We start from the raw sequence: 12,520 nt of genomic DNA on the forward strand, positions 1-12,520 counted from the left end.
TAACCAGCCTAAACGATCCTCAGCAGGAACAGGCTACCATCTTAATGACCACCAGCGGGCCCATTTATGCCCTGGTCGGTCGAATACATACCACGCCTCCCAAACGGACACCGAACACCAGCCTAGAATGGGATGGTTGGGATGGTGTGGAGCATCTTGGAAAAGCTTGTGCGCACAAGACCGCCTGCCGCAGTCTCAAATTCATCACGACCGTCCAACTTCACCAGCATGATTGGACGGCGTGGATTATCCCATGACAGGTTGGACAAAGCTTTTCCTGCACACCGGTGCACCTTCTTCCTACCTGCATGACTGACTCTTCCTTAACCTGACCAGATTGCAATATACGATTTTCCGAAGTTGTGTCAGCGTGAAGAATGTAGGGTCGCGGGAAAGTCCACTAAAAACCTAAAATTGATCACGACCATCCAACTTCACCAGCACGGTTGGATGGCTTAGATTAACCCTGAGGTGGTCGGACACATACCACCACACTCACCACCGGCCTAATAACTGCCTCGTACAATAGGCCTCTCCAGATGAGGTGTATAGCATGTATTTTCGGTTACCCGAACTAGCTAACACGCGGCCGACAAAAACCCTAATTATGGTTTATGTCGCAAATCGATCACGAGCGTCCATTTTCTCCTGCTCGGATGAAGGGTCCAGGAATAGACTAAGAAGGTCCGGTGAGTATCAACATGATCACCGTGGGCCCACCTATATCCATGGCCGATCGGCCAAGGAGAACCATGGCTGGATGCCTTGGTTTGCACGCCCTAAAGATGGCATGTTGCGTCTCTTTAAAAATTCTTTGCAACACGAGATTTCTGTCGCTCTTCAAAACCCTAATTCCACTAACGGTCGCAGATGAATGTCACAAGATCATCTCGTCCGTTCAACTTCACCTGCTTGGTTATATAGCCCTGGTCAGGAGTTAACTGGTCAATTAGGCGTCGTGGTGATTAACATCCGTCACTCTACCACACCATGTGGTCGGCCAAGGGAGGACTTGCCTGCGCAGCCTCCAAACCATCCCATGAAGATGGCTAGACATGCATCTATTTTAAGACGCTTAAATCACGACTCACTCCGTTAAGCCTTAAAAACAATGATGCTTTCTCCATATTGAATATATTCAATGCATTACATGCATAAAATTCACACGATATTTCATAAATATCGACTTCCTAAATAACTTAGTTATTTAACCTAGCATCACATGCTTTCTGTGGGTCCCACGATCCACACACTCGAGACATTAATCATGTCAGAAACTGGGGGATACATACAGGGGCATTGGTCTGGCGGTTTACAGCGTGCAGCGCACAACGCACCATCACAAGAACGTGTCAGGAAGACATGGACGGTTAGTGATGATGGGAGAAGTGGGCAAGACTGATCGTGTGACACTAACACACGCAACTCCACTACTCCACTTTCTCCACTTCCCACGAGAGATGTAGGTAAGGCTCAATGACTTGTATAAATAGGTTCTCCTCCCTATTTTCAGAAGAGGAAAAAACAGAAACCAAGTGTTGATACAACCGTATCCAGATACCAGAACTGATAGCTTACATTCTGCAAGCCAGTTCAGCTTTCTGATACAAGTCATACACAGCCAACAACTCCACAATCTCAACACCTTCTTCGCTTCCCTCCCTAAGATCAACCCCATCTCCTTCACTTTGTGACCGAAGCAAGTCTGGAACAGCCATTTCTTGGTTTAGGTCGGAGTTGTACAAATTGATTTCTCGAATCACAAGCACTCTCGTGAAGTTCATTTGTTTAGGGTTTAGATTCATTTCTCATCCACACACCCCAAATTATCAAAACCGGCATAAATAGTTTTCACCCATAAACAATTGGCGACCACAGTGGGAGATTAATCTCTCGGTTGCAAAATCAATTTTCAATTTCATTTTAGTTTGTTTATATTGCAAAATGGTGGATCTTAGGTCTGAATCAGCAACCAATCCCGACGGAGCCAGCGCCGACAGCACTCTCGGCGTTGATATCCCGATTGGTTGTGTTACCTGTCAATGCAATCAATGTATCTCGTGGAATTACGTCCTCTACCACCAGCACTAGCGGAGCAGGAGGAGATATTCCATTAGGTGTGACGCCTCCTATCACCAGAACCAGAGCAGCTGCAAATCCCGGCGTCTCATCGAGTATAACGCCTCCGTCCGTCACCAGGGCAACTACCACTCCTGCTTCAGGACGAGGGGCCGGAGGATCCAAAGGAGGACAACCCCCTATTACTATGGTGGATTTGATGGAGAGACAAGAAGTCCTTGCTAAGGCACAGACGGACATGGCTGCAACTCAGAAAGAGGTACTCACTTTTCTCAAGATATTACCTGATCGGTTGCCACAAGAGCCAAGACAGCCCCTGGAGCCAACAAGGAACACATTCAACGCACCCGGAGAAGGTACTTCAGCGGTGCGGGTCTACATGGACCTGATCAAACAAGCAACATCAGATATGAGCGATCCTGTCATGGAGACTCCTACACCGGGGACTGATCCTCACAACGATCCTCCTCAAGTCAATAGGTTCACTATGAACCAGAGGCCAGATCAGGAAGCAGTTTCTCTAGGAAAGTTTATGCGAACTTTTACACCTCTGGAAGAATCAGCGGCGGAGACGTCACTACAAGAAAACATGGCTTTGGTGACGATAATTTTTGCGGCGAAGAAGATTTCATTGCTAAAGCTTAGTTATTGTGATCAAAATAATTTTTGTCACTGTTGTTAAGTTTTCTGCGACAGTACTCGGGTTTCGTCACTCATACGTTTTTAGTGACCTCATTTAGAGACAAAATAATGTCTAGTCACTAATAAGTTTTTTGTGATTAGATATTTTTGTCACCATTTAATTTTATTGTGATGATGCTAAAAAATTGACATAGAATATTTTTGGTGATAATTATAGATTTCGTTGCAAAAGAAAAGTTTACACTAACAAAATTAATTTGTCACTAATTAATTTTATAGCGACGAAACTAAATATTTGACACTATGTTTATTTTTAGTGACCACCAGCTTGTTTGTTTGCAAATATTTATATAGTAATAACTTCTAATCGTCACAGGAAAGAATATCTTGAACGAACTAGATTTTGCTGCTTTAGTCATTTTCAGTGACACTATAACTTCCCCGCAATTCGTGATTTTAGTGATTATCGAAATGCTGTCACAAAAAATTCTTTATGGTGGCGGAAGAATACATAGTTGCTAAAGAATAAGTTTTTGGTAATAATATCTTTTATCATGTAAAACATAACATTTAACATAACTTATAAATCAGAGAAAATCAATTTACTTGTCAACATAATTTTTCATAAAGGTTTGTTTACGTCATTTAAGGGGAAAAGAATGCTCTATAGACTTGGTGCTGGAGTAGTACCACATTTACACTACTCAAAATTTGATTTTACAAGGTTACTTCGGCGACCTTACATTTTTGCTCGTTTCACTCATTATATAATTTATAAGTGATAGTTGCAATGCATTTCTTAAAATAACTGATTGTACCAAATATGATGTAGACTCATGATAATTAATCTTGAACTACACAACCCTGGAGTCAAAGAAAAACAAAAAAAATTATGGTGACAAAAAACTATATATTTGCTTATTTGCTTAAGAATAGACTTTTGCTAAAATCCAATCCTTTGGAATCGACGCAATTGCATTATTTGCATTAAATTGATTGAGTTTACTATAGAGTTCATAATATGTGTCCTTTGTTGATTAACAGGCGTGAGGATGATAAATTGGTTCCCTGACAAAGCGACAACAACCGCCACTGCAAAGGATTCTTCTCAGCAAGTCCATCAAAACCAGGAGCCACAAACACCTCCGTGGATTCTAAGGTGATAGCCTGATAGGTGCTGGTATTCAGAATATGCCTGGACTTCACATCCTCAGGGTGTCTCTTTCTCGCATTGACTACGCACCTGGTGCAATAAATTTGGTTAAACACAGAGTTGTTTAATCCCTTCCCACCGGGTTATTGATGAGCTTGACATTTTCTGACATGTAGGGTGTAAGAAAAGAAAAAGAAACAAAGTGCCTAACACAGTTACTATCCAAAGAATCTATCCACTATATAAGGGGAAAAGATGACCTCGTTAAAACATCTTACTACTATACTCTAAGATAACATTTCCTCTAACTATTACGATCATACATTTCAGCAAATCATTCCTATCGTTATTATTATTACTGATGAGTAGGTAAAACAGAACAACAACTAGCCTTACCAGAAACAGATCAAAGCCATTAAATCCATGTCGTTCTCCCAAACTAAGCCTTGGCCATCTCTGTACATAAGAAAGAGAATACTCAGCGTCGACTTAGTTACAGTAAACTCAACATAGATCGACACAAAAGAACATAAACAACACTTCCGCAACAGATAAACATACATAACAGTTGATCAGAAATGATACTTCGACATGCATCAAGAACATTCATATCATTGTTCAACTCAAACTAGTATCACAAATCAGCCAAATGAGCTCTGGAATCATTCCAAATCCAATGTATCAAGAACAATCTAAGTAAGTTTTAAACCATCATCCCACTTCATGCAATAGAAAATCAAATACAGGTTAAACCATCATCCCATGTACCAATATTACTCAAATTAGCTTAGAGTACAGTTCGGCACAATAAAAAATCAACCCAAACCACAAGTATACACCTAACTGTTCAGTATAAATTTTTAAATCATCATCCCAACTATCAATTTACAAAAGCACCGGTCGTCATAACATAAGAAACACAAGCACACAGACTGGTTATTTGTTTACAGATCTCAGATGTGACATATGTGAAATGCTAACCAGCCAGACTGGTTTTGTAAACAGATCTGAGAGGTGAAGTATGTGAAATGCTAACCACACGTACTACACTGAAGCAACTCGACGTTATTCTGATCTGAACACAGATAATCGTTAAGTCCTTATTGATACTTCCATATGATCTGATACAACATATCAGTTTTTGTGCCTAAAAGAAAGAGAATAAAACCCAAATATCAAAATACATGAAAGAACAAAAAAGGCAGTGTCACCAACTACTCACAGCATTGAAATACTGGCACCATAATGCATCTAAAACAACTCTAATCCGGAATATACTGGCAATTCAACCTTCTTTATTCTTCATTATGTTTTCCCAGTCTATTGCATTCAAATTGAATTCAATATTATGCGCACTCTTTTTTTTAAAGAGTGCTAATTTGACATTCTTGTTTAGTTAAGTAAACAGCCAACGACAAATTTCGATGCAGCATCCTGAGAGAATGTCGCATAAAATTAGATCAAATGACGAAATTAAGATGTTCAGTGAGCACTCGTTAGAGAGTGCACAAAACCAAACTCAAAGTAGCCAATGACTGGGCCAAGGTAATACAGAGGTATGCCCAACCGCGGGAGTGAGCAATTCGGTATATACAAATCCAATCGACGCACCAATGCAACAGCTCTAGATTCTCAAATCCTTCAATTAAATCAAATCAATGGGTTTGAACATATTAACAAATTAATTTACATCAAAGAACTATACTTCAATTCAGTTTACAAAGTTTTTTCTTTCCTCAAAGAGCGAAGTAATGACAGTAGAACTCACCATCGGTGCAGGAAGAAGGTGGATTTCTTTCGAGGTCCTTTAATTCCCTCCAAATTCATTTCATGCCGCGCGCAATCATGCCATAGTGCTACCACTAATAAGTGATTTCCACGGAAGAGGCGAAGTTCTGCTCATGGGTTTTTAGAAAAGAGGAAAGTATAACGAGTCAACGATTCAATTAGGGTTTTCAGAGGAAAAATAATTTCGGTGAAGAACAGTTTCCATTTTTTCTTTGGCCTTTTCTTTTTTCCATCGAAAGCCCTAGAAACTAAGCATATGGGAGACTCCGTCGGGTTATAACATGGTGTGGCAAAATGTAAATTATTAAGTTACTCCATAGTTATTAAACCGTTCAATTATCCAAGAGACCCACATAGAGCCTTGGCATACCTGAGCTAATTTGGACGCATCAAAATTTGATCGTAGTAAATTTTAACCTGGCCAAAACATTTTTTCTTTTTGGACGTAATTATCTTTAAGCATTTCTTCTTTTTTTTAGGAATCAAGGTGGCCTAAACAAGTTTTTCCTCATTTTGGGACTACATCGCTCGTAATTTAAAATTGATCACATTAAAAATTAAAATATCGTGATTAAGATAGCCTATTTCATTGAAATTAATTGACTATATTTTATTGTCTACGATAAAAATAAGATTACATTTATAATCTTATAATTTCGTTATAATTTTCTCCAATCTCACTCTAATTCTTCGAATTTATTCTGATTGTGAAGTTGTGTTTTCATCGCCCTCCCATTATGAAAGCGATCTTTCAATATATACAAGTTGAATTCGCTAAAGAACGACAAATCTTAACTACACATATGCTTAGTTTGTCTATGTATCATATCACTTATGGTTGATATAAGCCGGTATCATCGATGCATTGTATCGTTTTTTATATTTTTGAGGCCACTATGATATTGGTACTTGATATGGTACGTGAACCATGTTTGACAATCGTTAAATTTGTTGTTTTTTATTAAAATACCCATTTCAAAAAATAGGATGGCAATCGCTAAATTGAAATCACTGACAGGAGTGATCCCTTAATTCAACATTTATGAAAGAATATATTAAAGCATATATTTACAATTCGATGCAATGGCCTCAATTCCGAAAATATCTTGCATAGGTACAAAACACTATTATCTATAATCAATTTTTTTTCTGTGATTTGAAAATTACATCAAATTCAAAATTAAATACAAGAATAAATATAGTATTGTGCCAAAAATTTATCTTGTAACCCAAAAATATACATCCCAACTCCAATTTTTCCAATGTGACAAACACTTAGTAATTAACTAGGTTTGAAATATCCTTGTTATCTTCTCATGTCTTTCAATAATTCTACAATCTCACTATAATCGATCTTTTTCATAGGTCTCTCTGATTTATCAAAATTTCTCCTTGTTGAGAAGTTGGATTCTTCATTGGCTTCCAACCATAAAAGTGGTCACACAATATACAAATAGAACAAAAAGATAATATATGCATAAAATTTCCTCAGATTCCACTCTAGTTTTTCCAAAGTTCTTTTGATTGAGAAATTGAGTACTTCATCTGCCTCTCATCGTGAAAGTGTTCATTATGCATATATATGCACACAAAGTATATTCCTATTTATTTGTAATACTTTGTAACTCGATTGTTTTCATCAATATGATTACCTTGAAAGACTTGAATTCAATTTCACCTTAAGCCGTCCAGAGAATAAAAAAGATGTGACGAATTTGTGATTAAAGCATGCATATGTATACAAAATACTATTATTATCTAATAAATAATTTTTCTCGGTGACTCGAAATTTTCATCAAGTTCAAATTAAATTCAAGAATAAATGTATTATTGTACAAAATTTTTATCTTGTAAGTCAAGAATCTAAATCCCAATACATCCCAAGTCCAATGTTTCTAGTGAAGCAAAAACTTGTCAACTCTTTTTTAAATATCCTCGGTATCTTCTCGTCTCTTTCCATAAATTTGCAACATCATTATAATGTTTTCCAAGCTCTCTTTAATGTTTTTTTCCAAATTTCTTCCTATTAAGAAGTTGAGTTCTTGGCTTCCAACTGTAAAAGTGATCATCAAGTATATAAATTGTCTATGTATATATAAACACCATTATATGGTAAAAAAAATGAATTAGAAGAATGTTTAATGTGTAAAAAAGTTACCTTGTGACACAAAATTTTACATCTCAATTTTCTTGTGTGACAAAAACTTATTTGCTCGGCTTGAAATTTGCTCCGTATCTTTTTATTTATTTGTATAATATCCTACAATCTCACTAGGATTTCCTCAAATTTCACTCTAATTTGTCCAAATTTCTTTTGATTGAGAAGTTGAGTACTTCATCAGCCTCCCATCGTTTAAGTGGTCATTATGCATATATATATATATACGAAGTATATTGTTATTTGTAATCAAAATTTATTTTGTGACTCGATTTTTTCATCAAATTTAAATTTAAATACAAGCATAAATGTACTACTACGTTAAAAATTTATCTTGTGAACCAAGAACTTAAATACCAACCTTAAAATTTCCAATGTAACTAAAATTTGTTATCCCGACATTAAATTTGTGTGGTATCTTTTCATTTGTTTCAATAATCTTACAACCTTACATTAAGTAACTGAGTTGTAAGGCTACAGAGGTTCATTTCTGCTTATCCTCTATACTTTACAAACAAAAAGGAATTAATGAAGGTAAAGACTGGATCTCAAGATTTCTTGAACAAATTTTCTTTTGTGATTTCGCCACTTAATTCAAATGTCAACCACAAGTGCAATATAATCTACTTGTGATTTAAAAATTTGCATTCCAACTCGAGATTTACCAGTGCGCACTTGAAATTTGTTAGCACGTCCTAAAATACACTGGGTAACCTTAAAATCCTTGTACAAACTCATTTTCTCAGTATTAAAATGCATTCTCCTTAAGAGCTAGCGATCGTCGAGGTTACTTCGAGGATAAACTTAAATACATCTTCGACGGAGACGCTCCGAAGACGCGCTGGCGGGTCCCAGGTACAACGCCGGGCGGGGTTTGACCTCCCCGCTGAGGTCAAGAAGAATTTTTGGAAACTACAAAGCCAGTCTTTACTACCAAAAACAAAATTATTTGCTTAAAAAAGGAACAAACATTGATATTTGATTTTTGAATAATGCCTGTCAAGTTCCCATTGGATGAACATTCTGTTGTATCTTAATTTAGTGCATCGTGAAGTATATGATAAAACTTCTCTAGAATATAGTTTCAGCTACGCATTGTTACCTCTTTTATATCGAAAATCTCAGAGAAATTTTCTTCTTCTTCCCTAAAATAAATAAGCCGAATTTTTTCTTTTTTGTTATTGATTACCTAAAATATAGAGATTGTGTAGAGGATATTTGACTAGAAATCAGGATTTGATTGGCTGAAGTTTTTCTCATATTTTCTAGATACTTTTTTTTGAGGGATGAATGGTTGAATCGTGGGTAGATGGGAAGATCATATGGTTGGAAGTGAATCTTAAATTCATTCCATATATACAGGTAAATCTTCCCTGTTAAGAATTATTTTGGATGAGAATTTTCTATTTTTGAGGAGAAGAATATTCACCCATTTGGAAAGAAGATATGGATAAATAGAAAAACCCTAGTTTTATCTCAAAATCAGAGAAAATCAGAGAAAAAAAAGCTAAGGAAGGGATATCTTTTTCTCTCCTATAAATACAGCCCCATAGTTATCAAGTTTTGCTCACAAGTTACTGATTGAAGGTATTTTCTCTCTAGATCACACATTACTCTTCAATTTCATATGTTAAATCATATAAGCAAACCCTAATTTTGTAATTGTTTGATCTCCTAATTTCAGGCTGATTATACCCCTTGGTTATCCTAACTTCAAGGATTTTCAGAACTCTAACTTAAGGTTTGTTCTGCCCCTTTATGTTCCTTTCATGTTTTTGCCTGTAGTTTCTTAGTTGTTCTTTTAATCATGGTGTTGTTTCATTGCCCAGGTGGAAAATGGCTAACAAAAATGAACAACCAGCTCCAACAACTTCATCTTCTGAGGGTACCTATCATGTTTTCCTTTTCTTTTCTTTTTGGTATTTTACTTCTGTAGCATTTCTATTGCATCAATTGAGAATAATATTGTTTTCTAGATTGAGAGAAAGTGGGCTGCGCACACGGTGTTTGAAAAATTGTCTTAATATGAATATGCTAATTGAAGTCACCATGAATGGGTGTAATGGATATTTGGGTTATTCTCTAATTTTACATGATATGTATGAATTTGGGGTTTTGATTTATGTAAAGAATTTTCAAAATCTATAATCTGCTTTCAAAAGTTTTAATTCACAATCATTGTCCTGTGGATGTCCAATTTATGTAGTTTCTGAAATATAGTCTATGGATTGCAGTTAACTATAGATGGTTCTTTATTGTATTTCCTTTTAAATGACACTTCCGTGGTTATTTCTCCATTTCGTGCAAAGCTTGTTGATGCTTGTCCTTTGTTGTTTCATTTTGTAGGTATGACTCTTTATTGTGTGTTGGTTTGCGCCCATGGTTGGTTATGCGAAGGTGAAAATTAATTGTTTTATAAGTACTGGTATATCATGAACAGGTTTACTTATATCATGCATTAAACTCTAAAAGTATATATGTAGATGATGTTAATTAGGTGAGATTAGACCAATTAAACCTAGATAAGTTTCAATATGTGTCGTGCAAGCTAGTGCCAGTCTGTTCCCCTGGTATCTATGTATTGTTCTTGATAACATGAATATGTAGTACGCATCCCAGGAAAAAGAATAAAAAAAAGCACAAAATGATCAGCAGTCACAAGTGACCATGTGTAGTTTAGATTTAATGCAATATTTATTTTTTCTGGCATTAGGGCTGTTTGACAACCATTAATACTGATCCTAAGGCATGTACTTTATATTAGTCTGTTCCCCTGGTATCATTTTGCTTCTCACCACCCTTCTGATTATTTATTAGTCGCTATCGTTTCAGTAATTTCTTGCTTGTTTGATATTTATTTAACTGAGTTAGTTTACATGAATATCGATGATCTGCATTGGAAATTAGTCTCTTAAAATCCATTGTTATCTGAGGCTCTTCCTTCCAAATCTTGTGAACTCTAGTCTAGTGATTGGTGGGCACACTTCGATACTTTATTGTTTCTTGGACTAAAATTATTTTGTCTTATAGTATACTGGATTCCGTTAAACCAATTGTATCATCTATAGGCTCTCACAGTCACATGTGCTTCTTAGTATTTGTTTCTGAAACTTCTTCAGCTTATGGATTGTTATGGCATCTCAGACCTATGGCGTTATACTCTCATGGACTTTCTGTTGGGCTAGTGTAGTATGCCTTGGACATTCAGTTCTGTTAAGTAGAAAACAAGCCTGTCTACCAACAGTGCAGGATAACTTGGATATTATTTATATTCATTTTAGCACAGTTAAGTAGAAACCGAAGATGTCTAAAGTTGAAAGATAATTAGGAGAGTTATCTTTGTTTTTATATTTTTTGTATTGACCAGCCACATCTATATTCCCTATACAAAAGATGTGGGCAGGCTGGGTCATATATTTATTGAGGTTGGTTGTGTAATTTGAATGTGCAACAGGTGTCTCCATTTAATGTGAGATAGGATGTTGCATTGGTAAATGGCTTCTAGGGTTGTTGGTATATTAGTTGCTTCTGTCCTCATTGGTTTTGCTATGTGGATTTAAGAGCCCAATATGTATTTGAATTATTTATGAACTCCCGCAATACAATTCCTTTGCATTAACTCTATTTTCTCATTCCTTCCTGATGTTTGGTTTTCTATGGCATATAGAGAGATGTTTGTTCACATGTATAAATATTTTAAGAATATTAGAAGCCTAGGATATAACATGTGTTGTCTAATGTTTACTCTATTTCTATTGCAACATCAACTTACTTAATAAGGTTCATCTCCTTTGCAAAACAGAAACGGAAATATGGATCCGAGCTACCAATAGGATCCATAAACACATCCAATCAATATTGTAATCTTCTCTAAGCTATTCAATTTTATATCATTAGAATTAACCTACATGTTTGACATCCTGGTGCATTTGCTAATTATTCTCTCTATTATGTATCTCTGTACAGGACATAATAAATGAGCTAATGCAGCAAGGCAATGAAGCATGAGCTACACCTCCGACTGAGGCATAAGTATTTGCTCAATTTTTTAAGCAAAAGAAAAGACGACGTCATGCTACAACCACTGATTCTAACACTGAAGGACTTTATGCAAAGTTACAAGAGCAGGCTGATGATAGAGTTCAAGTTCAGGATGACCAAATACGCGCTCAGAATGAGGTTATCAAAACGTTGAAAGAACATAACAAGAAATTCACAAGAAACATGCAGATTTTGATGGGTACTCTCGGGCTAAACAACATTACCGCTAGCGGAATCAATGGAAGTTGAATGTTGCGCCACAAAGTCAATTGTTATATTACTGTTTTAGTTTTAGTATTTTTTTTAACTAGTAGCAGTGATTATCCTATTTATTGGTAGTTTACTTATCAATTTTTTTTGGTTTGGATCTTGTTTAAACAATTCATTTTAAAGGTTAATTATTTTTCATCCGACTAATATAACTTGTTTAAATGCTTATTTATATATATTTATTTTATGTGCAATAAATCTCTTTAGAATCATAGGTGGTAATAAAGGCTAGTCACTAAAGAAAATATCGTGACGAGATTGGCATGTTGAGAATAGTTAAGGTGAGGGCAGTGTTGTGTCTCTAATAATTTTTGAGACGAATGACTTTGTTGGAAAAATTGATTCGGAGACGACTATATTTGCAGGTAAAGTGTTTTGGAGATGATGAT

The 12,520-nt window shown here is 36.0% G+C and overlaps 2 long non-coding RNA genes across 2 annotated transcripts; one reads left to right on the forward strand and one right to left on the reverse strand.

Annotated features, from left to right (window-relative positions):
• Window positions 1-3,617: 3,617 nt before the first annotated feature.
• LOC113296840 lies at window positions 3,618-5,873 on the reverse strand. Its single transcript, XR_003333169.1, has 3 exons — window positions 5,643-5,873; window positions 4,271-4,330; window positions 3,618-3,964 (listed from the first exon to the last, which is right to left on the reverse strand). It is a non-coding gene; the product is annotated as an uncharacterized LOC113296840 (long non-coding RNA).
• A 3,073-nt stretch (window positions 5,874-8,946) lies between these two features.
• LOC113296841 lies at window positions 8,947-12,278 on the forward strand. The gene is made up of 6 exons (XR_003333170.1): window positions 8,947-9,407; window positions 9,505-9,561; window positions 9,650-9,705; window positions 10,167-10,217; window positions 11,623-11,680; window positions 11,787-12,278. It is a non-coding gene; the product is annotated as an uncharacterized LOC113296841 (long non-coding RNA).
• Window positions 12,279-12,520: the final 242 nt, after the last annotated feature.

This window comes from Papaver somniferum, chromosome 7 (assembly GCF_003573695.1).
Source record: "Papaver somniferum cultivar HN1 chromosome 7, ASM357369v1, whole genome shotgun sequence".
NCBI classification, from domain to species: domain Eukaryota; kingdom Viridiplantae; phylum Streptophyta; class Magnoliopsida; order Ranunculales; family Papaveraceae; genus Papaver; species Papaver somniferum.